Source organism: Sapajus apella, unplaced genomic scaffold (genome assembly GCF_009761245.1).
Source record: "Sapajus apella isolate SASKATOON/1434 unplaced genomic scaffold, GSC_monkey_1.0 scaffold172, whole genome shotgun sequence".
NCBI lineage: Eukaryota > Metazoa > Chordata > Mammalia > Primates > Cebidae > Sapajus > Sapajus apella.
Genome location: NW_022437112.1, coordinates 665,669 through 691,965, shown reverse-complemented (window position 1 = coordinate 691,965; position 26,297 = coordinate 665,669). Strand labels below are relative to the sequence as shown.

Genomic DNA, 26,297 nt, shown 5'->3' with positions numbered 1-26,297 from the left:
CACACATAGATGATAGATACATACATACATACACACATAGATGATAGCTACATACACACATAGATGATAGATACATACATACAGACGTGGATGATAGATACATACATACACACATGGATGATACATACATACATACACACATAGATGATAGATACATACATACATACATACACACATAGATGATAGATACATACACACATAGATGATAGATACATACATACAGATGTGGATGAGAGAACATACATACACACATAGATGATAGATACATACATACATACACGCATAGATGATACATACATAGATGATAGATACATACATACATACACGCATAGATGATACATACATAGATGATAGATACATACATACATACACGCATAGATGATACATACATACATATACACATAGATGATAGATACATACATACATACACACATAGATGATACATACATACATACACACATTGATAGATACATACATACACACATAGATGATAGATACATACATACGCACATAGATGATACATACACACATAGATGATACATACATACACACATAGATGATAAATAGATACATGCAGACATAGATGATAGATACATACACATATAGATGATAGATAGATTCATACATACACACATAGATGATAGATAGATACATACATACACACATAGATGATATATACACACATGCACACATAGATGATAGATACATACACACACGTAGATAATAGATACATACATACACACATAGATGATAGATACATACATACATACAGACATAGATGATAGATACATACACATATAGATGATAGATTCATACATACACACAGAGATGATAGATACATACATACATAGATGATAGATAGATAGATACATACATACATAAAAACATAGAAATAGAAAGAATAAATGGTCTGGACAACAGGATAAATAACAGAATTTATTGACCCTAAATTCTCCATATGCCCCTGAAACAGTGCTAGTCAAAGCCCTTCTCAGATACAGGAGAGGGTCCCTTGATTTTCATTCCCTTATTCCTCACACTGAGACCTCCTCGTTCTCAGCAGTGAGGTGCTCTGTTTACCACTAGGAGACGCAGTCCCAGCTCCCAATCCAAGAGACATCTGCAGGTTAGCACTCAAACTAAGAATGTGCAAGCTGTCAACACTGTGGATTGGGACGAGGCGGGAGAGCAGGTGATAGCCACCGTTGCAAGTCTTCTGGCTGCATCGATGCTCTGTGTAACTTCAGTCCTACCCAAGGCAGCCCTTGCCTGTGGGTTCTGCACAGTTCTTTCTGGCTCACCAGAGCATGCAGGGATGGAGAGAGAGGATTAAAGCTCCTGCTTGTCCAACCTTGACCCAACGTTTAAAACTCCTGCTTGCCTCTGTCCGACCTTGACCCAACCTTGAGAAAAGAGCAGTTTGATAATATCCGAGGCAGCACAAACAACAGGACTTGCAAGCCAGTCAGACCTGCACTTTAATCTCAGCTTTAAAGCTCGGTGAACATGTGATCTTCAACACATCCTCCCGCCTCCCTGCACCTCTGAGATACCCTGTTACATCATGGGCACTGTTCTTCACAATATCATCTGCATGTCAATCAGACTGCAGTGTACATATTCAAATACAGGAAGGCTTTGTTTCACACGGACATCACTTTGAGTGAGCCAGGATTGAGCGGCCGACACAGCTCAATTTGCACAAATAGCAATTTACTCAAAAATTTAAGTGATTTTTTAAAAGAGGTGTTGACTTACTTTATAGCTTTCTTTTTCAGATGAAAATATTGAGAATTTTTTTTTAATCTTGTATTTGTTACACTTAGAGTTGGTTTATCATACAACAGACATCAAGAATTTGTGGAATGAATCAACAAAGAATTTGAAATTAATGATGTTAATCCCTGGTGTTGATTGCCATATGATTTAAGACATGGATTTTTTTTTCTGTCTTGAGACAGGGTCTGGCTCTGTCACCCAGGCTGGAGGGCAGTAGTGTGATCTTGGATCACTGCAAGCTCCACCTCCCAGGCTCAGCTGATCCTCCCACCTCAGCCTCCCAAGTACCTGGGACTCCAGGCACATGCCACCACCACAACCCACCAATATTTTTTGTAGTTTTTTTTTTTTTTTTTTTTTTTTTAAGTTAGAGATGAGGTTTTGCCATGTTGCCCAGGCTGGTCTTGAACTTATGGGCTCAAGCAATCTGTCTACCTAAGCCTCCTAAAGTGCTAGGATTACAGGCATGAGCCACCATGCCTGGTGAAGAATTTTTAATATACATCAGTTTCCATCAAGCATGTAGGTGTTTATTATTATTATTATTAGTAGTAGTAATTTATTTTTCATGATGAGATCTTGCTTTGTTTCCCAGGATGGAGAGTAGTGTTGTGATCATGACCTCGCTGAAATCTCGACCTCCTAAGCTCAAGGAATCCTTCCACCTTAGCTGCCTGAGTAGCTGGGAGTACAGGTGCACGTCACCATGCCCAGCAAATTTTTCTATTTTATGTAGAGATGGGGTCTCATCATCTTGCCAAGGCTGGTCTTAAACTATGAGCATCAAGCAATCCTCCCGCCATATTTTTATTATTATTATTTTGAGATGTAGGGTCATTCTGCCACCCAGACTGGAGTGCAATGGCGTGACCTTCGCTCACTTCCACCTCTGCCTCCTGGGTTCAAGTGATTCTTGTGTCTCAGCTTCCCAGGTAGCTGGGACTACAGGCACACACCACCCCACGTGGCTAATTTTTTCTATTTTTATTAGAGACAGGGTTTCGCCATGTTGGCCAGGCTCAGCTTGAACTCCTGACCTCAGGTGATCCGCTCACATCAGCCCCCTTAAAGTGCTGGGATTACAGGAGTGAGACACTGTGCCCAGCCACCGTATTATTATTTTTAATAGACCTTTATTTTTAGAGCAGTTTTAGGTTCACAGCAAAATCGAGTGGAAAGTACAGAGAGTATCCACATACTCCATGCTCCCAGACAGGCACAGCCTCCACCAGAGTCAACATCCCTCACTAGAGTGGTGCATTTGCTACAATCCATGGGCCTACGCTGACACATCATCATGACCCAAAGTCGACAGTTTAAGTTCACGGTTGGTGTTGTGCATTCTGAGAGTGTTGACAAATCCATGACATGCATCCCACACTACACTATCACACAGTACAGTTTCACTTTCCCTAAAATCCTCTGTGCTCCACCTATTTATATCCCTCCTCCACCAACCCATATCAACAACTGATCTTATTGTCTACATAGTTTTGTCCTTTCCAGAACATAATATAATTGAAAGCATGCAGCAGATAGTTAACTTTAAAAAATGAAAATCTGAATTATTTCTTTTGGAAAGAAAACATTATTTTTTAGCCATAATAATGTTTAAATAATTACTGTGTGTCAGACATTGTGTATATCTTACCTAATTTAGTTGTTAACATTTTTGTGAATAAAGCGTTCACCTCCTTACGTTACAGTACAGCTCAGAGAATCCAAATTCAGGCAGAGTATGCATGTGAGCTTCCTTACTTTTGAGCCCTCTGCTGTTTACTCTATATTTGTTTTGAAAACTCTGAGTCTGCTATTGACCATCAGAATACTTTGATCTTGACTTTGACCTTAGGTTTGTTTCATTTATTTCTATCCAGGTGCCATTTGACAGGCTGAAGCCACCATCAAGTTGAGATTTCCTACACAAGAAATGTTTTTATGAGCAGGCTGGGCATGGTGGCTCACACCTGTAATCCCACTACTTTGGGAGGCCGAAATGGGCAGATCACTTGAGGTCAGGAGTTCAAGACCAGCCTGGCCAACATGGCAAAACACTGTCTCTACTAAAAATACAAAAATTAGCCAGGCGTGGTGGTGTGCGTCTGTAATCTCAGCTACTTGAGAGGCTGAGGCAAGAGAATCACTTGAACCCCAGAGGCAGAGGTTGCAGTAAGTCAAGATTGCACCACTGCACTCCAGTCTGGGTCACAGAGTAAGCCCCTGTCTCGATAGATAGATAGATAGATAGACAAATGTTCTTATGAGTGATCATCTCTTTGAGGAATAAGGAAAAGGACATTCCTATAAACAATTCATGTTTTATTATCACTGATCTTCTGTTTTATTGCATATTTGATGGGCAAGTGAAGAAGGAGACCAAAATAATTTTGGAGAAACGCCTCATATAGACAGAGTTAGTAGTAAGAGAAATCAAACAAGAGAGGACCTAATTTAGTAAGCGAAATAGTCTACCTGGGTTACCTGGATACACAAGAGCAGTTCTGGTTTTTCGTTTGGTAGAATACTGGTAAGTAATTATTTCCTTTCCCTTTGACATCTTAATGTGAATTTTATTGCAAATTTCTTATTGGGCAAATCAAGGAAAAACCATGAAAGATTGTGGGTCTTGTGAAACTCTACTTAACATAAAACACAAAGTATTGAGATGCCACTGAGAAGCTCCAAGGGACTCCCTGGGTCTCTCTTTCCCTGGATTGTGTTGGATGCATGAATTCACACTGGAATTCTGGATACAGAATCCTCTTTATTCAAATGCTTTTCAGACAGGGTCTGTAGGGACCTTTCTCAGAGTCAATGACTGGTGACACCTCTTCCTAGCCTGCACTTATATTCCAAATTCATATAACCTCTTTGCTGCAAATACACAAAGATGGAAATGCAACATCTAACTATAACTAAGGAGAGTGAAAGGTGGAGACTTGCTGCTGTGATCAGTTGTGTTTCTATGAAAATTTTACCAAATTAATATTACAGTAACCATGCACTTGAGTCAACTTCTACCAAGTTCATTTGGGTTTAAAAGAAATACGGAGATGACCTAGTTTTTACCCAGAAAGGCAGTGGGGAGCTACAGTAATATTTTTAGGTCTTATGGCTGGTCATGAAGTAAAGAGATTCTTAATTCTATGATCCACTTTGAAAAATAAAGAAATTCTAGTTTCTATGGGGAAAATGTAACTTCTATGGAGAAATTCTAGTTTTTTGGGCAAAAGTGAGGTACCAGAGACAGGAAGGAAGAATAAGTTCAGAGAGAAGATATTTATGCAGGAAGTACAACACACACACACACACACACACACACACATTCACACAAACGCAACAGGAGTAGGGTGGACACTTCAGTAAAAGGAAGGGCTAGAATGAAAAAATGCAGGCCTTGCGTGGTAGCTCGTGCCTGTAATCCCAGAACTTTGGGAGGCTGAGGCAAGAAGATCGCTTGAGCCCAGGAGTTTGAGACCAGCCTGGGCAACATGGTGAAACACTATCTCTACAAGAAAATGCAAAAAACTTAGCTGGGCATGGTGGCACACACCTGTGGTCTCAGATACTCGGGAGGCGGAAGTGGGAGGATAACCTGAGATTGGTAAGACAATGTGACAGTGAGCCTGGGTGACAGAGGGAGACTCCCAACAAAACAAAAAATAAAGGGAAAAAATGCGGAAGAAAAATACTGGTATAGGATAGCAAAAAGGAGCATCCACTTAATCGAAATAGCCATAGTATGCCAAAAAATTATAGATGGTGAAGACAGATTCAAAATAAAGCAAAGAACGTTGTTAGCTTGGAGGTGGTCCTTATAATATGCAGACAACCAAGGTAAGTTGCTGTGTGACGATAATGTAAATGTGGATGCAAAGACCAACAGAAAACAGCTACATCAGCTGTTTTGCAATTTCCCACTTCTGGCGTCTAATGTTGAACAAGACCCTGGCCACCAAATGCTTTCATAGGCAACAGGAGATGAAGGGTGGGTGGGAAAAATAAAAATGGGAATAAGAAACTACCCAAAGGCATGAGGGTAACCTCTGGGCATTGCTGAGAGTGAGGGTAGAAAACAACAGTGCTAAAATGCATACATGATTACCATTTTGGATTCTCAACACAGACTGGGGTTTCAATACTAAAGACTGTTAACTAATGTGCTCTTAGATTCTGTCATTTCTGCTATCCAGATCCCCTGCACTGCCAACATTTTAGCCAGGAAATCCATGCAAGTCATCCTGTTAGTCTCCAAAGACTAGAAATAAAAGTTGTTTCAAAACTTTTCTAATTAGATTGATTGAATTGTACTCTGGCCTCAAAGTCATTTCTTTTCCAGCTCATTAATCTCATCCTAAAAAAAAATGACCTTGTTCATATTCATTGCGAGTGGATTAATGATCCAGTATGAATTGTAGGTTCCAAATGCTTTAAATCATATCATCATGGTGCGTGTGGTTTTTCTTTAATCACTTACAAAAGAGAGACATTTATTTTTGTTGGTTTCTTTAAGCTTCTTATCATCTAAATGCTGTAAAGACAGAAAAAAATCCCAGCACAGTATGTTGATAAATCCCATGATAATTCTTTCCACTTTTATTAGTTAAGAATTAAACTTTATTATGCAAAAGAATCAGTATTGAGACACACACATCAAATAGGCAACAAAATGTCTTAAAACTTTTTTTTTCTGGAGAGTTTTCTTTTACCAAAGTGTGTAAAAGTCAATCATTCTTGGACATTTTCTTAACTTTATTAATAACTTTGAACACTGTAAGGCCGGCTGCCTCACAGAGGGTTAAATGGACACATCCATCTCTCTCCGCCCCTGATAACTGCGTCATCACCCAAGCTCATTACCTGGCCTTGCCGCAGGGCTTCCCCGCACCCACCTCTGCATACCAGACCCAAGCCCACATTCAGCACTAAATTATGCATTCAACCCCCAGCCCACTGTTGATAAACCCTGCAGAAAAATTTTTTAAAGGAAGCCCCATCAGACCCTGTCCAGTAGCAGTCTGCTCTGTATGCCCCCGGAAGGCCTGCTTACCCAAGGTCCCACCCGCCTACCCATAACCACTAGCTCCAGGCATTTCCTGCTTCTTAATAGCCAATAAGATTGCCTTCACTTTGTTTCCCCAACAGCCAATCAAGACCCACTTACCCAAAGTCCCACCCGCCTACTAATAGCAACTAGTTTCAGGCACTTCCTGCTTCCTGACAGCCAATAAAATTGCCTTTGCTTTGTTTCCCCAGTAGCCAATCAATCGCCTTCCCTTCCCATAAAACCCCATGACCTAAACAGCCAGGTGCGACTTCTTTGGCCCCTTCCTGTACCACAGAACCTCGCCCGGGAGCTGAATAAATTGGCTTCTCATTTTCTCATACTTGCCTCAGTTTCCTCATTTTACATTGGCAATAAAACTTACAAACACCACCTTTATAGATTTCTACAGTTGTTAACCAGGATTTCCTGACAAACAGGTTATGCTGATTTAAATGAAGCCATCAATTGAAAACAAAAATGTCTAAAGGTTTAATATTTAAGTGTGTTGAAATAAACTGGTGTCACCCTAAATAACAGAGAAAGACTCTGTAAAAGAAAATATATTTGTTTGGGAATGTAGCATTGCAATGGAAATTCACACGCCGTAGGAAACTGAGACGTTGATACCACCTGTGGAGGTCTGTTCTGCAGACCCTGACTCAGTGGCGGGTGAATAAATACACCCAAACACACAGCACAGTGATCAAATGGGCTAGGGAAGTCATCAGCTGTTCTCAGAGGGCGATTGCAGTTACCCAACCCCTTGCTAGCTGTTTCTTCTTGCATTTATTCAGTATAGATTTAGTAACAGAGGTTCTAAGTCAACATGCTTGTGGATAATTAACATGGTTAAAATAGTGGTTTTACAAATGATAAAAGCTTTTGGTTCCAGGGCCCAAAGTAAACGCCCTTAATGGGTAATCCCCCTTCGACCTCCCCAAGAGGGCCATCTGGCATAAAGTTTACATGAGTAAACAGTTAGAGACAAAGGAATGTGGGGTAAACAGACTTAACTGGGGAAGTTTCTGTTATCCCTAATCTTCACCCTATGACCTAATGCTCTAAGATAAGGACCAGCTGCCTTCAGCCTGTCCCATTATTTAATAAAAATCTTTCGGCCTTCCAAAAGGTTTGAGACTATTATCCTATAACTTCCCTAATTATTCCCTTAATATTTTGCCAACCACTCTGAGTGGATCTTAACAGGAAACTATGTGCATATTTGGGGAGGTGGAGAAGGAAGACAAACATTTTTTTAAGAGAAATATTACTTAATTGTTTTGAAATAATTATCTGTGGCTACAAATATTGATAAAAAGGATGGGCCAGGCACGTTTGCTCCCACCTATATAATGCCAGCACTTTGGGAGGCCAAGGCAGGAGGATTGTTTGAGCCCAGGAGTTCAAGATCAGCCTGGGCAACATAGTGAGACCCTGACTCTACAAAAGAAGAAGAGGAGCAGGAAGAAGAAGAAGGAGCAGGAGGAGGAGGAGCAAAGAAAAGAAAGAAACAAAGAAAAGAAAGAAAGAAACAAGCAAAAAAAAAAAAAACAAAGAAAGGAAAGGGAGAAAAAAAGAAAGAAAGAAAGAGAAAAAGAATGGAAGGAAAGAAGGAGACAAAGAAAGAAAGCAGAAAAAAAGAAAAAATAGAAGGAAAGAAAGGACAGAGAAAAAAGAAAAAGACAAGGGTGAAAAAGGAAGTATGTCTGTCTCAGAAGAGTAACAAGAAGTGTGTCCTGCACAGGATAGAAATAGAAAGTGTGTGCTGCACAGGGTAGGAACAGGGAGTGTGTCCTGCAAAGAAGAGACACAGGAAGTGTGTCTCACACAGGGGAGGAACAGGAAGTTTGTCCTGCACAGGGGAGAAACAGGAAATGAGTCCTGCACAGGGGAGGAACTGGAAGTGTGTCAGCCTTGGGAGATTAACAAGAAGTGTGGCCTACACAGGGGAAGAACAGAAAGTGTGTGCTTCACAAGGGAAGAACAGGAAGTGTGTCCTGCTAAAAGGAGACACAGGAAGTATGTCTCACACAGGGGACGAACAAAAAGTGTGTCCTGCACAGAGGATAAACAGAAGGTGTGTCCTGTACAGGGGAGACACAAGAAGTGTGTTCTGCACAGAAAAGAAACAGGAAGTGTGTCCTGTACAGAGGATAAACAGAAGATGTGTCCTGTACAGGGGAGACACAAGAAGCGTGTTCTTCACAGAAAAGAAGCAGGAAGTGTGTCCTACACAGAGGAGCAATAGAAAGTGTGTGCTGCATAGGGGAGGCACAGAAAGTGTGTCATTCACAGAGCTGAAAGAAGAGGCGTGTCCTTCACAGAAGAAAAACAGGAAGTGTGTACTACACAGGGGAAGAATAGAAAGTGTGTCTTGCACAGGGGAGGAACAGAAAATATGTCTGTCTTAGGAGAGTAGCAGGAAATGTGTCCAGCACAGGAGAAACACAGGAAGTGTGTCCTGCACAGAGGAAGACAGGAAGTACGTCTGTCTCAGGAGAGTAACAGGAAGTGTGTCCTGCACAGAGGAAGAGCAAGAAGTGTGTATGGGCCCGGCGTGGAGGCTCACGCCTGTAATCCAAACACTTTGGAAGTCTAAAGCAGGCAGATCATGAGGTCTGGAGTTCGAGACTAGCCTAACCAAATGGTGAAACACCATCTCTACTAAAATACAAAAATTAGCCAGGCGTGGTGGTACACGCCTGTAATCCCAGCTACTCAGGAGACTGATGTAGGAGAATCTCTTGAATCCAGAAAGTGGAGGTTCCAGTGAACCAAGATTGCACTACTGCACTCCAGCCTGAGTGGCAGAGAAATCTAAAAACAGCAACAACAACCAAAAAAAAAAAAAAAGAAATGTGTCTGTCTCAGGACAGTAATAAGAAGTGTGTCCTGCACAGGACAGGAACAGAAAGTGTGTCCTTCACAGGGGAGAAACAGGAAGTGTGTCATGCACAATGGAGACACAAAAAGTGTCTCATGCACAGGGGAATAACAGGAAGTGTGTCTTAGGAGAGTAGCAAGAAGTGGTCTTGCACAGGACAAGAACAAGAAGTGTGTAATGCACAGGAGAGACGCAAGAAGTGTGTCATGCACAAGGGAAGAACACAGAGTGTGTCTTTCTCAGAAAAGTAACAAGGAGTGTGTCTTGCACAGGACAGGAACAGAAAGTCTGTACTGTAATGCGGAGACACAGGAAGTGTGCTCTGCCAAGGGGAGACACAAAGAATGTGTTGTGCACAGGGGGGACACCAGAACTGTGTCATGCATAGAGGAACAGCAGGAAGTGTGTCCTTCTCAGAAGAGTAACAAGTATGTCTTGCACAAGAGAGGAAAAGAAAATGTGTTCTGCACAGGGGAGACACAGGAAGTGTGTCCTGCACAGGGGAGATGAGGAAGTATGTCCTTCACAGGGAAGAAACAGGAAGTATGTCTTGCATAGGACAGAAGTGCGTCATGCACAGGGGAAGAGCCGGATGGGTGTCTGTCTCAGGAGAGTAACAAGTATGTCTTGCACACGACAGAAACAGAAAGTGTGTGCTGTGGGGGATAGAAACAAGAAGCGTGTCCTGCAAGGGGAAACACAGGAAGTGTGCTCTTCACAGGGGAGAAACAGGAAGTGTGCCTTTCACAGAGAAAAATCAGGAAGTGTGTTCATCATACAAGGCAAACGGGGGATGTGTCCTGCATAGGGAAGTACAGGAAAAGTGTCTCTCTGAGGAGAGTAACAGAAAGTTTGTCATGCACAAGGGAGATACAGGAAGTGTGTTCTGTACAGGACAGTAACAGAAAGTATGTCATGCACAGGGGAAACACTGGAAGTGTTTCTTGCACGGGGGAAGAGCAGGAAGTGTGGCTATCTCAGGAATGTAACAGGAGGTGTGTCATGCACAGGATAGAAACAGAAAGTGTGTATTGGACAGGGCAGAAAATGTGTCCTGCAAAGGAGACACACAGGACGTGTGTATTGCACAGAGAAGAAACAGCAAGTGTGTGCTGCATAGTGGAGAAACAGGAACTGGGTTATGCACAGGGGAGATACAGGGCGTGGGTTCTGCACAGGGGAGGAACAGAAAGTGTTTCTTGCACAGAGGATAAACAGATGTGTCTTTCATAGGGGAGAAACATGAAGTGTGTCCTGCACAGGAAAGACAAAGGAAGTGTGTCTAAGGAGATTAACAGGAAGTGTGTCCTGCACAAGGCAGGAACAAGAATTGTGTCTCTCTCAGGAGAGTAACAGGAAATACATCCTTCACAGGTAAGACAGAGGAAATGTGTCCCGCACAGGGACAAAACAGGAAGTGTGTCTGTCTCAGGAGAATAACAAGAAGTCTGAACTGCACAGTGAAAGAACAGAAACTGTATGCTCCTCAGAGAAGGAACAGATAGTGTGTTCTGCAAGGGGAGACACAGGAAGTGTGTCCTGTGCAGGGAAGGAACAGGAAGTGTGTCTCTCAGGAGAATAACAGGAAGTGTACTATGCACAGGGGAGACACCAGTAGTGTGTCCTGCAATAGGTAGACATAGGATGTGTGTCCTGTACAGGGGAGGATCAGGAAGTGTGTCCTGCACAAAGGATAAACAGAAAGTGTGTCCTTCACAGGGGAGAAATAGGACGTGTATCCTGCACAGGAGAGACACAAGAAGTGTGTCTGTCTAAGGAGAGTAACAGGAAGTGTGTCCTGCACAGAGAAGAAACAGGAAGTGTGTCCTTCACAGAAGAGAAATAAAAATGAGTTCTGCACAGAGGAGGAACAGAAAGTGTATCCTTCACAGGGGAGACACAGAAGTGTGTCCTGTACAAGGCGGGAACAAGAATTGTGTCTCTCTCAGGAGAGTAACAGGAAGTGCGTCCTTCAAAGGAAAGACACAAGAAGTGTGTCTTGTATAGGGGAAGAACAGGAAGTGTGCCTATCTCAGGAGAGTTACAAGAAGTCTGTCCTGCGCAGGGAAATATCAGAAAGTGTATGTCCCACAGGGGAGGAATAGGAAGTGTGTCCTGCAAGGGGAGACATAGGACGTGTGTCTTGCACAGGGCAGGAACAGGAAGTGCCTGCACAGAGGATAAACCAGGAAATTTCTCCTGCACAAGGGAGTCACAAGAAGCGCGTCCTGCACAGACAAGAAACAGGAAATGTGTGCTGCATAGGGAAAAAAGAAGAAATGTGGTTTTTTACAGAAGAGAAACAGAAAGTGTGTTCTGCACAGGGGAGAACAGGAAGTGTATCTCTCTTAGGCGAATGACAGGAAGTGTGTCCTTCACAGGGGAGACATAGGAAGTGCGTCCTGCACTGGGGAGGAACAGAAAGTTTGTATTTTACATGGAAGAAACAGGAAATGTCCCATGTTGGTCTCAAACTCGTGGACTCAAGGGATCCTCCTACCCCAGCCTCCCAAAGTGCAGGAATTACAGGCATAAGCCAGTGTGCCTGGCCCTCAGATCATTTCTTCATGGCCAGTTTTTACAAGGAAAAGCGGGTGGAGGGAATTTGAGTCATATTTTTAGGTTTTACGCCTGGCTTTGGAGAAAAGGGGGTCTCGTGTCTAGGACCCACCTGGGGGAGGAGGGATTCTAGTTTCTGTGGTGCCTTGGGGGTAGAATGAGACTGAGATACTCAAGATGGCGAGTAGAGTGATGTCTGATCATCCTCCCTGCTACACACTCACCAGCGCCATGACACTTTGCAAATGCCTTGGCAACATCAGGTAATTACGCTATACGGTCTAAAAAGAGGAGATTGGAATAATCAACCCCTTGTTTAGCATATCAACAAGAAATAACATAAAAATGGTCAACCAGCCGCCCTCAGGGCTGCTCTGTCTATGGGCGTAGCTGTTCTTTTGTTCCTTTACTTTCCTAATAAACTTGCTTTCACTTTACTCTGTGGACTTGCCCTGAATTATTTCTTGTGACAGATCTAAGAATCCTCTTTTGGGGTCTGTTTCCTGGACCCCTTTCCTGTAACGATATTTGTTCAAAATAAATCTCTTCAAATATTTTACAGAGTTTGACTCTTTTCATTGACATTCCTATGAGTCAGGGGTGAGAAAAATAATAACGTTTTAGGGAAGAGAAAAATACGTGTACCTAATAGAGTATGGGGATTTGTTTTCTGCCTCTAGTCCTGGACCTGTTGGCTTTTTAAGTATAGCTACCCCAGGTGCTTGTGTGAGCTCTCTCTCTCTCTCTCCTTTTCTTTCTCTGTCGCTCTTTCCTTCTCTCTCTCTCTCTCTCTCTATACACTTTGACCCCCTCTTCCTTCCCCCCGCTTCCTTTGTCTCTCTCTTTTCTCTACCTGTCTTCCTTCCTTGTCTCTCCTTACTTTGTTTCTTCTCTCTCTCTTCTTCTTCTCTTTTCCCCTTGGTCGGTCTCTCTCTCTCTCTCTCTCTCTCTCTCTCTCTCTCTCTCTCTCTCCTTCCTACCCTCTCTCTTCTCGCTCTGTTTCACACTGCGTTTCTCATATTCTCCTCTCTCTCCTTTCTGTCTTTCTTACTCTTTCTTTCTCCTATCTCTCTCCTCCTTTTCTTCCCCATCTCCTCCTCTTCCTCCTTTCTTCTCCTTTTTTCTTCTCCTTCTCTTTCTCTCTTCTCTTCCTCTCTCTCCTTCCTGTTTTCCCTCTCTCTTCTACCTGTCTCTCATTTTTCTTATTCTCTCTCTCTTTTTCTGTCTGTCTCTCTCTCTCTCTGTCTCTCTCTCTCTCCTGCCCACCTCTTCTTTTACATTAAAGTCTGCAGACAGTTCCCATTTCTTCTAGACATTGAGATTTGTAGACATCACCAGGGTAGCTCACACATACCCTAGGATATGATTGCCTATTTGGGCTGTTGAAGGAGTGAAGGACATGCCTTCCCAAAATATGCCGGATTGGTATCTTGCGTATTTTGAGTCAAAAACACTGGAGAAATTGTAGTTTCAGAAAGGGCTAGCCAACCAGTCTCTTCCTGCAGGCAGCAACCATAAAGATTCTTCTGGGAGGGGACTCCTCTCCATACCAGCGTGAGAAAATAGCTCTCATCACCAGAGACTGGGTTTTGCGACCTGCAGTGGACCTCAACAAATGCACTTCCCAAAGTAACAGTTTTCCACTAGTTTAACCCCTCCTATATATCTCCTTGTGACTCCCAGAAATTCACTGTCCCTAGCCAGATCCCCTTTGTTTTTCATTTATTCTCAAATTTGTCATTCTTTGTCTGAAAAGTATAAAAGCATCTTGGTTTGGTCACCTCTTTGAACATCACTCTTGGCAAGATTCCCATGGTCCATATTTTCCTTTGTTAATCTGCCTAGCATCAACTTGGTTTCTAGTTGTAGCTACAGAGCTCACTAAGAGCTAAAGGGGACTGAAGGGGATGTCTGGCTCCCCTCCCCCACACCATGCACACAGGGGAGCTGACCCACTGACCCCCTGGACGCCTCATGGACAGCTCAGTGGGACAGGAGCTGCGGAGGTCATAGGGGTGTTTATGCAGACCCCAGTGGCTTCCTGGGAGGAACAGGATTCAGCAGATCAAAGTCTCCCAGCATCTGTGATAGTCTGAGGCTATCAGGAGGGAACAAAAATAAAGACTCTCAACCCAGCCCCAGGTGTGACGAGCATTCATAGGGGAGAAAAGGAGCAGAGAGTGTTCAGTGTCTGTAGAGGGCACAGTGGAAAGCAGCTCCAAGCAGAAATTGCTGGCGTCTTCCGCGGGTTACAAAACGTGGGATCCTGGTAAACACACACACACAGTCACACACACAGACAGTCACACACATACCACAAACAGTGTTTTTTCTGGAAGAGACATTTTTCCGTTTTATTATTCTTTTTATTTTGCTTCTGTTTTCCCACCGGAAATAGTGGTTTCAAAGCCATAAGGTTCACACTTAAAAAAAAGCAAAAATAAAACAAAGAAAGCAGTGCAAATTTGATTCATTTCTTTTTCTTTCAATCTTCCAAAGTGGATGTCGAATGGTATAAAATAAAAGTTGAAGAAGCAAAGTTTTTGTCAGAACCCCTGATGTTAGGGTGTAGCTTTTTATTTTATTTTTCTGAAAAGAGTTAAAGGAAGTCTTTTTTTTGGGGGGGGGAAGCATGAAGTTTCTGTGAGTGTTTTGTGGGGTTAGAGACTGAATAAATCAGGAAAGGAACAGATGTTTGGTGTGATTAGTAGGTTTGATTGAATGGAACCAGCTTTGAAGTCTAATTGAAGACATTTGACATTAAAACACCAAGATTATTTTGGTGCTGAACAAAATACAATTTAAAATGAGAGCCAGTAAAGGCAAAATATATAATATGAAACATTTGTTGGCCAGGTGAGAGACTATGCTGATGAAATTATTATTGGCATCTGAAGACTCCACTGTGATTGAAATTTACTGAAATTTTCCACTCTACTCCGTGGTGTTTTGCTGAAAACAGTATAAAACTTGTGGAACATGAAAAATAAGCTTAGGTATCTTTTGCAAAATCAATAGATGTAACTGGAATAGTTGAAAACAAGATATACAATTAACTATTTGGAGAAGGAAGATGAAGAGGGAGATGAATGGGAAATGAATGTCTTATATTTCAGATTTGAAAGTCAAAACATCCTGCTTAAAAATAGATTGGCAAATAAATACAGATATCTTGTGTAAAATTTCAGAGATTATCATTCAAGAATGAAAAACTGCCTGGGTGCGGTGGCTCATGCTTGTAATACCAGCACTTTGGGAGGCCGAGGCAGATGAATCACCTGAGGTCAGGAGTTCGACCAGTAATCCCTGGTCAACATGGTGAAGCCCTGACTCTACTAAAAATAGAAAAAAAATTTAGCTGGGTGTGGTGGTGGGTGCCTGTAATCCCAACTACTCAGGAGGCTGAGGCAGTAGAATTGCTTGAACCCGAGAGGCAGAGATTGCCGTGAACCAAGATCACGCCACTGCACTCCAGCCTGGGCAACAAGAGAGAAACTCCATCCCCAAAAAATAAAAGCAAAAGAGATTTCCATGACCTCCCATTTGACCACTTCTAGAAGGGGAGAGGGGAATACTTTTCACATATTTATACCTTTGTGAACTTTGTGCTTTCATAGCTGTCATACAGGTACCAGTGTTTCACCTTGAAACAGAGAACTAAAATAGTACATGAAGCTCTATTATCATATGATCCAGCAACCTCACTACTGAGTGTTTACCCAAAGGAAAAGAAATCATATCAGAAAGATCCCCACACACCTGTGTTTATCACAGCACCATTCACAATAGCGAAGATATGAAATCAATCTCAGTGTTCGTTAATGGATGACTGGAGGTCTTATCCAAGGGAAATGTATTAGCCTGTTCTCATACCATTATAAATAAATATCTGAGACTGGCTAAATTATAAAGCAAATAGGTTTAATTGGCTCATGGTTCTGCAGGGTATACAGGAAGCATGGTGGCTTTTGCTTCTCGGGAGGCCTCAGAAAACTTAAAATCATGGCAGAAGGGGAAGCAGGTGTCTTACATGGCTGGAGCAAGAGGAAGAGAGAGGCAGGGAGATGCCATATACTTTTAAACTGCAAGACTTCACGAGCACTCTATCACTAGAACAGCACTAGAAGGATGGTGCTAAACCATTAGAAACCACCTCCACGATTCAATCACTTTCCACCAGGCCCCACCTCCAACATTGAGGATTACAATTCAACACGAGATTTGGGTGGGGACACAGGTTCAAATCACATCATTCCATCCCTGGCCTCTCCAAATATCATGTTCTTCTCACACTGCAAAATACAATCATGTCTTACCAAGAGTCCCCCAAAGTCTTAACTCATTCCAGTATTAATTCAAAAGTCCACAGTCCATAGTCTCATATGAAAGAAGGCAATTTCCATCTGCCTATGAGTTTGTAAAATCAAAAACAAGTTAGTTACTTCCAAGATAAAATGGGAGTATAGGCATTGGGTAAATACTCCCATTTCAAGAGGGAGAAATCTGCCAAAAGAAAGGAGGTACAGGCCCCATGCCAGTCTGAAACTCAGCAGGGCAGTCATCAAATCTTAAAGCTCCAAAATAATCTCTTTTGACTCCACGTCTCTCATCCAGGACACCCTGGTGCAAGCGGTGGGTTCCCAAGGCCTTAAGCAGGGGCGATCTCAGAGAAAAACCGTCCTGCAGTCACCCTCTATGTGAATCAAAGACATTCATTTTGCTTCTTTGTAATTTTCTCATTACAGACCTTATTTTAAAGCTGTGAGTTGAACACTGGTTTACTGTGTGGGAAAAAACAGAAGACCCCTATGAGTTTACATGCTCTATAGGGACTGCTTATGGAGCCCATTGCTATTCTAACCACCCAGAAGGTAGGATCTCAGTGGATGGGACACTTGGAAAAACAAATCTTTATTCTTTCTTATTCACACTTGTGTTTTGTGTGAATAATATTTTTGTTTTACTTACAGGCTTTTTTTAAATGTGGCTTTACCTATGCAGCCATTTATAACGTGTTAGACATCCTCGTTCAATGGGAAGTCTGCTGTATAGGACTCAACAGTAGTTGCTCAAGAAGGGGCAGTTAATAGTGTGTCAGAAGTCAGGGAGAAGCCAGACGTCTTCTTCCCCCATGGAGAGACACAATTACATGCAATTACGTCCTCTTTTCATGCCTAGGGAAGTCACTGATATATATATATATATCCACTCATAAAATACTAGACTTTGGGTTTCTATTTAGAAGAAGTTTTTACAGCTCAAAAAAAAATTGTAAAGGCAGTCTCAAACTCAACGTCTTAGGCATGCCAACCTTTAAAATGAACAGAGGACCTTAAGTTGTAAAATGTCAGGCTCATATAATTTACAGCCATGTATCTGTGTATTTCAGACACACATGGGGAAGAGGGAAAGTACAATGTCATGGCTTCTGTAGTAATTCATTCAGGGTTAAGAATCACCTAGTCCAAGAATTCCACAAAGCCTCTCAACCTTGTTTTCCCAACGACCAACGTGGATGTGAACATGAAAATGAAGGCAGTTTCAGGGACTCACTATGGTGTAAATCGGGATCTGTTGCAGGCAACACTAAGGCCAGCATTCTGAATGTGCAGCCTTGGACTAAGCACATTGCATATTTAGGAATGTAATCTAAGGAAATACTTTCAGTTGTGGGTGCAATTATATTTATTGTAATGTTGTTGATAACATTATAGTAAAGAAAAATAATGTGAATATGTGTCAGTGAGAGATTGGACAAATCACCTAGAATCAATATATACAACAGCATATTATATAGCTGTGAAAAAGGACAAGGTATTTATTTACATGATCAAATGAAAAGATGATAGCAAAGTAGTTCCAAAGAGTATCTGTAATATAATGTCTTTTATGTTAAAATTATATGTTAACAGATGCACTAAACGTTTTTCCAGTGAAATGACATATGTTGTTATAACTTAAGTTACAGGAATGTAAAGAGATGGAAAGGTTTACCTTTGTTCTTGCTCTTTCATGCAGTGTGTATTTTATTTTATTTATTTATTTATTTATTTATTTATTCATGTAGAGACCGGATCTTGCTATGTTGACCAAGCTGGATTCAAACACCTGGGCTCAAGCAATCCTCCAGCCCCAGCTTCCAGAGTAGCTGGAATTACAGGGGTGCACTGCACATAGCTATTTTTTAAAATAATAAGCATTTTTAATGCATTCATCTAAAACATAGTGGGAAAAGAACACAGAGAAGAAGAATATTTGGAATACTGGGAAATAACATCTGTCACTTCTGTCCTCTCTGCTGCTATTTTGTAAAAATCCATAAGAACCAGCAATGTACACATGGTTTTCAGGCAAACAGACACGTATCTGCTATAAGACCATTTTTTAAATGACGAAATAACTGTGTGTGTGTTTGTATGTTTTGTATACCAGTTTACAGTAGATAGCTATTCAATTCCTAATTGAGATGTAAAAGGGAAAAAAAACTTCTACAAGGTGTGTTACAGACTGAAGGTCTGTGTCTTCACAAAATGCATGTGTTGAAATCCTTCCATTCCAGGTGATGGTTTTATGAGGTGGGGCCTTTGGGAAGTGATGAGTTTGTGAGGGTGGAGCCTCATGAATGAGATGACGGCCCTTATAAAAGAGACCCTAGAGAGCTCCCTCGCCCCTTCCACCATGTGAAGACACAGCGAGAAGGCACCGTCTATGAACCAGGAAATGAGTTCTTACCAGACATAGAATCTGCTACGCCTTGATCTTGGATCTCCAGCCTCCAGAGCTGCTGTGCATGACAAATGTGTTACTGATAAGCCATCCAGTCTTAGGTGTTTTCTTATAGCAGCCTAAATGGACTAAGAGAAGAAAAAGGACTTTGGCTTTGAGCAAAATGAACTTGCACCTCTGTCCTTAATAGACACAAACAAATGGACAAAGATGACTACATCATCCCAATCCATAAATCAAGGATTTTCAACCCAGAAGCAAAGTTCCAACTGACATAGCAAAGCTCCTCTCTTTACAGGGGTAAACAGAAAGTGTACAAATCATAGGTAGCCTCTCCTATTTGTGCAACCCCCTTTGTGAAACTCCACGTTACACAGATTCATGGCAGAATCATCACTTTGGTAACCAAAAAGGAACCTTGCACATTTGCAGAGTAATTCATCTGTAAGTGCATTCTGATGAGCCAGGATATTCTTGGCACTGTGCTTGTCATTGTCAGTCCAGTGAAGCCCAGGATGGATTCAACTTTCATGAGCTTCATACTAGAAGAAAGGGCTGAGAAGTTAGTGGGCATTGGCTATCCCTGGGACAGGTTGCATGGGGACAGATGACTTCGATGTGGTCTTAAGGCAACAGAGTGATCAGAGGAAGCTTCCTGATGCCTGTGCACCTGCTGAGCCCTTGCCAATGAGTGACAAGTGGAAAAGTTACCTTGAGCAAAAGAAGAAGAGAGTAGGAGTTCTTAGCAGGAAGGTGGGGTTCCTGCTTGGAGTTTCTAGCAGGAGGATGCCCCAGTGCCTTGGATCATTGGCAAAAGATAGCAGATATTGGGGAACTAAAATTGATTAGCATTGGCTGGCGTGCAGCAGGTACTGCCGAGGCAGGCAACAGTGATCAGGTAATGATGAATTTAGAGATGAGGGTGTGGAAATAAATGAAGACCACCCACATGAAAACAAGCAAGGTTTTTATTCAGAGCTTACTGCAGCAAAGGAATCAGCCATCATCACTCATGTCTGGCAGAGATTCAAAGGCCAGCAGAGCCATGGGGAAGCTTTATAGGCGGAAAAAGGGAAAACTAAGGTGTGTTCTGATTGGAGGCAGTTGGAGGCTCACTAGAAGCGAGACATCCTTTGTGACTGTTTAGGGGGCACATTTGGGTTTCTCTGCTTGGTCCTGAGTTGGAAGTAGGGGAAGAATTAGGGAAGCTCATAGTTATCGATCAAGTCCTGGACATTTTGGGCTGGTTGCTACAGGGCTTGCTGCGTCTACTCTTCTGTCTCTTACAAGGTCACCTGCCTGATAGACAGATAAAGAAAATGTGGCACATAGACACCTGTCTGATAGACAGATAAAGAGTTTTTTTTTTTCTAAATTAAAGTTTATTGCAGAATAAACGTGTGTATAGTCAGCATTTGTAAGGGGCTACAGTGAGATGCCTTCCAGAACTTGGCAATGCAATTAGGTAGAGAGTTAAACAGTAGGGTGCACCTGTCCCTCTAAGAGACAGAAGAGGCCCATCCTACTCCAGGGTGGCCTCATCTCCACATCCTTAACTAATTACATCTGCAAACACCTTATTTTCAAATCAGGTCCAGTTCGCAGGTTCTGGGCATTAGGACATGGATATATCTTTTGGGGATCATCATTCAAACCTTTGCAATTGTGTTTGGTTCCCTCGGGAGGGTCTAGGGGAGGATGCTTCCTGCCTCTCCAGCTTCTGGGGGCTCCAGCATCCCTGGGCTTGCAGCCCTATCACTGCAGTCTCCCCCTCCATTCACAGGTTCTTGGGTTAGAATATGAATATATCTTGGGAAGTACCATAGTTCAATCCACTTCAGTTGTATCCAGTTCCCTCTGGAGGGTCTAGTGGAGGATGCTTCCTGCCTCTCCAGCTCCTGGGGGCTCCAGCATCCCTGGCCTTACGGCTCCATCACTCCAGCCTCTGCCTCAGTCTCCGTCTCCACGTGGCCTTCTCCTGTGTGTCTCTGTCTCCTAGAAGGATGCCTATGAGTGGATTTAGGACCCTAGTTAAATGCAAGATGATCACATGTTGAGATCCTTCATTATATCACATGCACAAAGACCCTACTTACAAATAAGGACACACTCTGAGGTTCTGGGAGGGGGGTTGGGGGTGAGCACGGTTCTTTTGTGGGGGCGGGGGGTGAGCACGGTTCAACCCAGTACAGGGACCTAACCCAACACGTTGCCCTAATTAGGGAAGGAAATGGGGTCATTTCACTCAGAGAATCATGAATTGACCACTCGTCATGTTTATCAAGCATTCTCTAAAATCTTCGCCATGCCAAGTGCTGAGCTCTGAGAACTCCTTTTGTCTGTTTCTTCTTGAGACAGAGTCTTGCTATGTCGCCCAGGCTGGAGGGCAGTGGTGCGATCTCGGCTCACTGCAACCTCCAACTTCCGCCTCCCGGGTTCAAGCCTGGGTGCCCACCGTGGAGCCTGTGTGCAGCTGAGATATTTATCTGGGAGGAGCTCAAGGTGAAACGGTAGCTATACCTGTTTTAGGTTTCCCTGCTCCCAGCTGAGTGCCTAGAAAGTCATGTAAAAATATTATATATAAAATGTAATCTATATTTTAATGTTATATAATTATAATATATTATAGTATATATAACATATAACATGTATAAAATGTTATATGTTATATACAAAATATATGTTATATGCAACATAAAATATAAAATATGCTACATGCAACATATAATATGCATGACACACATGCAACAAATAACATGTATGGCATGAATGTTATATGTAACATATGACACACAGGACAAACATGTCATATGCTAAGTGACATGCATGTATATGTGACACGTAACATACATGTATATGTGGCATATGTGTACATGCCATGTCACACATAACACACACGACACACAATATATGTCATACATGTATCACGTCATATGTGACATGGCATACATGTATGACAGGCATGTTTTGTGTGACATATAACGTGTGACATCTGTGACATGCTACACATACCATGTATGACATTCATGTGATGCATAGAACATGTATGACGTGTATATGTGGTGCACATAACATGTATGACATGTATATGCAATACATATAACATGACATGTATGTTATATGTGACATAACACTCATGACATGAACATGTTATGCATATATGTATATATACATTTATACATGTATAAAATAGGTAAATAAGTATATAATATATATAAAGTAAATATATAAAATACATGAAATATGTATTACGTATACATAATTTTTTATTAGACGGAGTTTTGCTCTGTCACCCAGCTGCAGTGCAGTGGTGTGATCTTGGCTCCCTGTAACCTCTGCCTCCTGGGTTCAAGCAATTCTTTTGCCTGTGTCCCTAGTAGCTGGAATTACAGGCACCTGCCACCATGCCTGGCTATTTTTTTTTTTTTTTTTTTGGTATTTTTAGTAGAAACAGTGTTTCTCCATGTAGGTCAGGCTGGACTTGAACTCCCGACCTCAGATGATCCACCCACCTCGGCCTTCCAAAGTGCTAGGATTATAGGCGTGAGCCACCACACCCAGCCAACTGCAATATTTTAGTAATGAAAGTGTGTATACATACATATATACAGATGGTTTCCAACTTATGATGGTTTGATGTACAACTTTTCAACTTTATGATCAGATTATCAAGATAGTAAATGCTTTTGTTGTTTTTTTTGATGGAGTTTCGCTCTTGTAGTGTAGGCTGCAGTGCAATGGCCCGATCTCAGCTCACTGCAACCTCCACCTCCCGGGTTCAAGTGATTCTCCTGCGTCAGCCTCCTGAGTGGCTGGGATTACAGACATGCACCACCATGCCCGGCTATTTTTGCCGGGGTTTCTCTATGTTGGTCAGGCTGGTCTCGAACTCCTAGCCTCACGTAATCCACCCACCTTGGCCTCCTAAAGTGCTGGGATTACAGGCGTGAGCCACAGTACCCAGCAGATTCTTTTAATGTCAATTAAATTTTCATTTCAAGCTGCAGGGTACATGTACAGCGTGTGCAGGTTTGTTACATTTGTAAAGGTGTGCCATGCTGGTTTGCCGCCCAGATCAATTAATCACCTAGGTATGAAGCCCAGCACGTATTAGCTCTTTTTTCTGATAGTCTCCCACCTCCTGCCCCCGCAAACGGGTCCAGTGTGTGACGCTCCCCTCCCTGTGACCATGTGTTCTCATTCTTCACCTCCCACTTATCAGTGAGAACATGTGGTATTTGGTTTTCTGTTCCTGTGTTATTTGCTGAGGATAATGGCTTCCAGCTCCATCCATGTCCCTGCAAAGGACATGATCTCGTTCCTTTTCACGAGTGCATAGTTTTCACAATGTGTATTTACCACATTTTCTTTCTCCAGTCTATCCATGATGGGCATTTGGGTGGTGACCATTGTTCTTGCTGTCTTTATAAATTTGTTTAGTCTAGATTAAACTGCGACATATATATTGCAGTTTATATGTATACAAATTATACATATATAATACAAAATAATAATATAATATAATATATATTATATAGATAAAATATTATATGTAAAATATATTTTATATAAAAATATATAATATATATTATGTAAAAATATTATATATAAATGTAATCTATATTTTAATGTTATGTAATTATAACTTATTATAGTATATATAACATATAACATGTATAAATATATGTAACATAAATATAAAATATGTTGTATGTAACATGACATGTATGACATGTATATGTGACATATGACATGCATGACATGTATGTGTTACATGTAACATATAACATGTATGTATGAGTTACTGCAGCTTATAGGTTAGACCTCTGTCTTTATATATGGTCTAGTCATCGTCCATTTGTATATTACTTCTCTGGTAAGGATTCGAGAGCATATGCTAGGAACAATAGTTATTTAAGTGTTTTGGCCTCAGGGAGTTTTTACTCTATTTCTTGTTTCATCATTCTTTCTCCTGGATGTGTTCCATTATTAGGCACACTGTGGTGTATCAGTATCACATCACTATTCTCCCAAATGTGTCATTCAAGGTTCTTGTCTTTTCCTCCATGGTTTTATTTACGTATTGTTGCTTAGAGTTTCAGATACCACTTCCATTTAATCTTCTAGTTCAGGGATTGGCAAATGCTTTTAGCAAAGGGCCAAATAGTAAATGCTTTTGGCTTTGTGGGCCATTCAGTCTCTGTTGCAACTATATAACTCCATCGTTGTACTGCAAAAGCAGTCATGCACAATATATAAACATGTAGGTATGACTGTGTTTAAATAAAACTTTATTTACACAAACAAGCTGTGAGTCAGATTTGGCTTTTTGCACAAAATTTTCTGACTTCTTTTCTAGGTTACTTATTTAAGTCTCAAAAGATGGATGTGTCTCTGCATCAATGAATATAATGACAAATATAATTGCATAAATTTGTTTTTTATGAAATTATATGAAATGTGTGTGTGTGTGTGTGTGTGTGTGTGTGTGTGTGTGTTATACCTCCCTAAATACTCTGAAAGGCATCAAAGTATGTCATCTCCAATATGCCACTTTGGTGTGAGAATTCTTTTTAGCTGAGGTGGAATAATGGTTTGAACCCAGAAGTTCAAGGTTGCAGTGAGCCGAGATCGCACCACCTCACTCCAGCCTGGGTGACAGAGTGAGATTCTGACTCAAAGAAAAAAAAGAGAAATAATCAAGTAAAATAAATAATAGAGGTGCAGAGGAGATGCAAATTCCACATATGGGCAGATAGCCTTGTTGAACTAGAAACACAGTTTTCCACCTTAGAAAATAATTAAATATGCTTGTGATCCCAGCACTTTGGGAGGCCAAGGTGGGCGGATCACGAGGTCAAGAGATCAAGACTATCCTGCCCAACATGGTGAAACCCCATCTCTACTAAAAAATACAAAAATTAGCTCACTCATAGGCGGCTATTGAACAATGAGAACACATGGACACAGGGAGGGGAGCATCACACACTGGGGTCAGTTGGGGGGAAATAGGGGAGGGACAGTGCGGGGTGGGGAGTTGGGGAGAGATAGCATGGGGAGAAATGCCAGATATAGGTGAAGGGGAGGAAGGCAGCAAGTCACACTGCCACGTGTGTACCTATGCAACAAGCTTGCATGTTCTTCACATGTACCCCAAAACCTAAAATGCAATTAAAAAAAATTAGCTGGGCGTGGTGGCACACGCCTGTAGTCCCAGCTACTCAGGAGGCTGAGGCAGGAGAATTGCTTGAACCCAGGAGGCAGAGGTTGCAGTGAGCCGAGATCGTGCTGCTGCACTCCAGCCTGGTGCCTGGCGACAGAGCAAGACTCTGTCTCAAAATAAATAAATAATTAATTAAATAGAAAGTTGAAGAAGGTATTCATAGAACGGAAGTGGGAGAGTCAGGGACTGGCATTTCCATGGGTTCAGATGGCAGGTCCCACGGGGATCACTGAGAGATGGAATTGCAGGAAGAGCCGCTTGAGTTGGGCGTCTTGAGTGATGACAGGCAGATAGTGGTTCTGGAAGTGACCTGTGGAATCGGGATGGCTGGGGAGGTTAATCGTGGAACCGGGATGCCAGTGTGTCCAACACGTTATGCACGCAGAAGGGGAGACTCTGATGGGGTTCAGCACACACTACCCCAAAATGCAGCATTTTGACATTAAAAAAATAAACAGCAGAAGGAGAAAAGCTGCTCTCACCTTTCCCTCAGCCTTCTCCCCTGAAACATGTTGCCAGGGTGGTTCCAAACCCCACTTTCCTGCTAGGAACGCCTGCTCCCTTCTTCTTCTGCTCAAGGTAGCCTTTCCACCTGCCACTCATCAGCAAGAGCTCAGGAGATGCACAGGCATCAGGAAGCGTCCTCTGATCACTCTGCTCCCTGAAACAAGTCAAGAAACCTGGGAAAATTTCTCTAGCCTTCCCCTGAAGCAGGTCCTAGGACCTTCATTCAAGAAGTGCCCTCCCTATCTACAGAGAGAAAGAACATTTTTGTCTCTGAAGACACAGACACAGAGAAGAATCTTAACACGCAACCCTTGCTAAGTTCCCTCCCCCCAACTTTATTCACATTAGTTCATGCCCTGTTGTCCTCCAATCACACTTCCGCGTGACCACCCACAAAAATAGTTTTCTGGCTGGTCATGGTGGCTCACGCCTGTAATGCCAATGCTTTGGGAGGCTGATGCAGGGTGGATTGCCTGAGCTCAGGATTTCACCCTGCCTCTACCAAATATACATATATAAATTAGCCAGGTGAGGTGGTGCATGTCTGTAGTCTCCGCTACTCGGAAGGCTGA

General features: G+C 42.1%; 1 long non-coding RNA gene across 1 annotated transcript; it reads right to left on the bottom strand.

The window, feature by feature from the left end:
* Nucleotides 1–10,884: 10,884 nt before the first annotated feature.
* On the bottom strand, nt 10,885–26,002 carry LOC116542692. The gene is made up of 3 exons (XR_004265324.1): nt 25,973–26,002; nt 20,291–20,294; nt 10,885–11,537 (listed from the first exon to the last, which is right to left on the bottom strand). It is a non-coding gene; the product is annotated as an uncharacterized LOC116542692 (long non-coding RNA).
* Nucleotides 26,003–26,297: the final 295 nt, after the last annotated feature.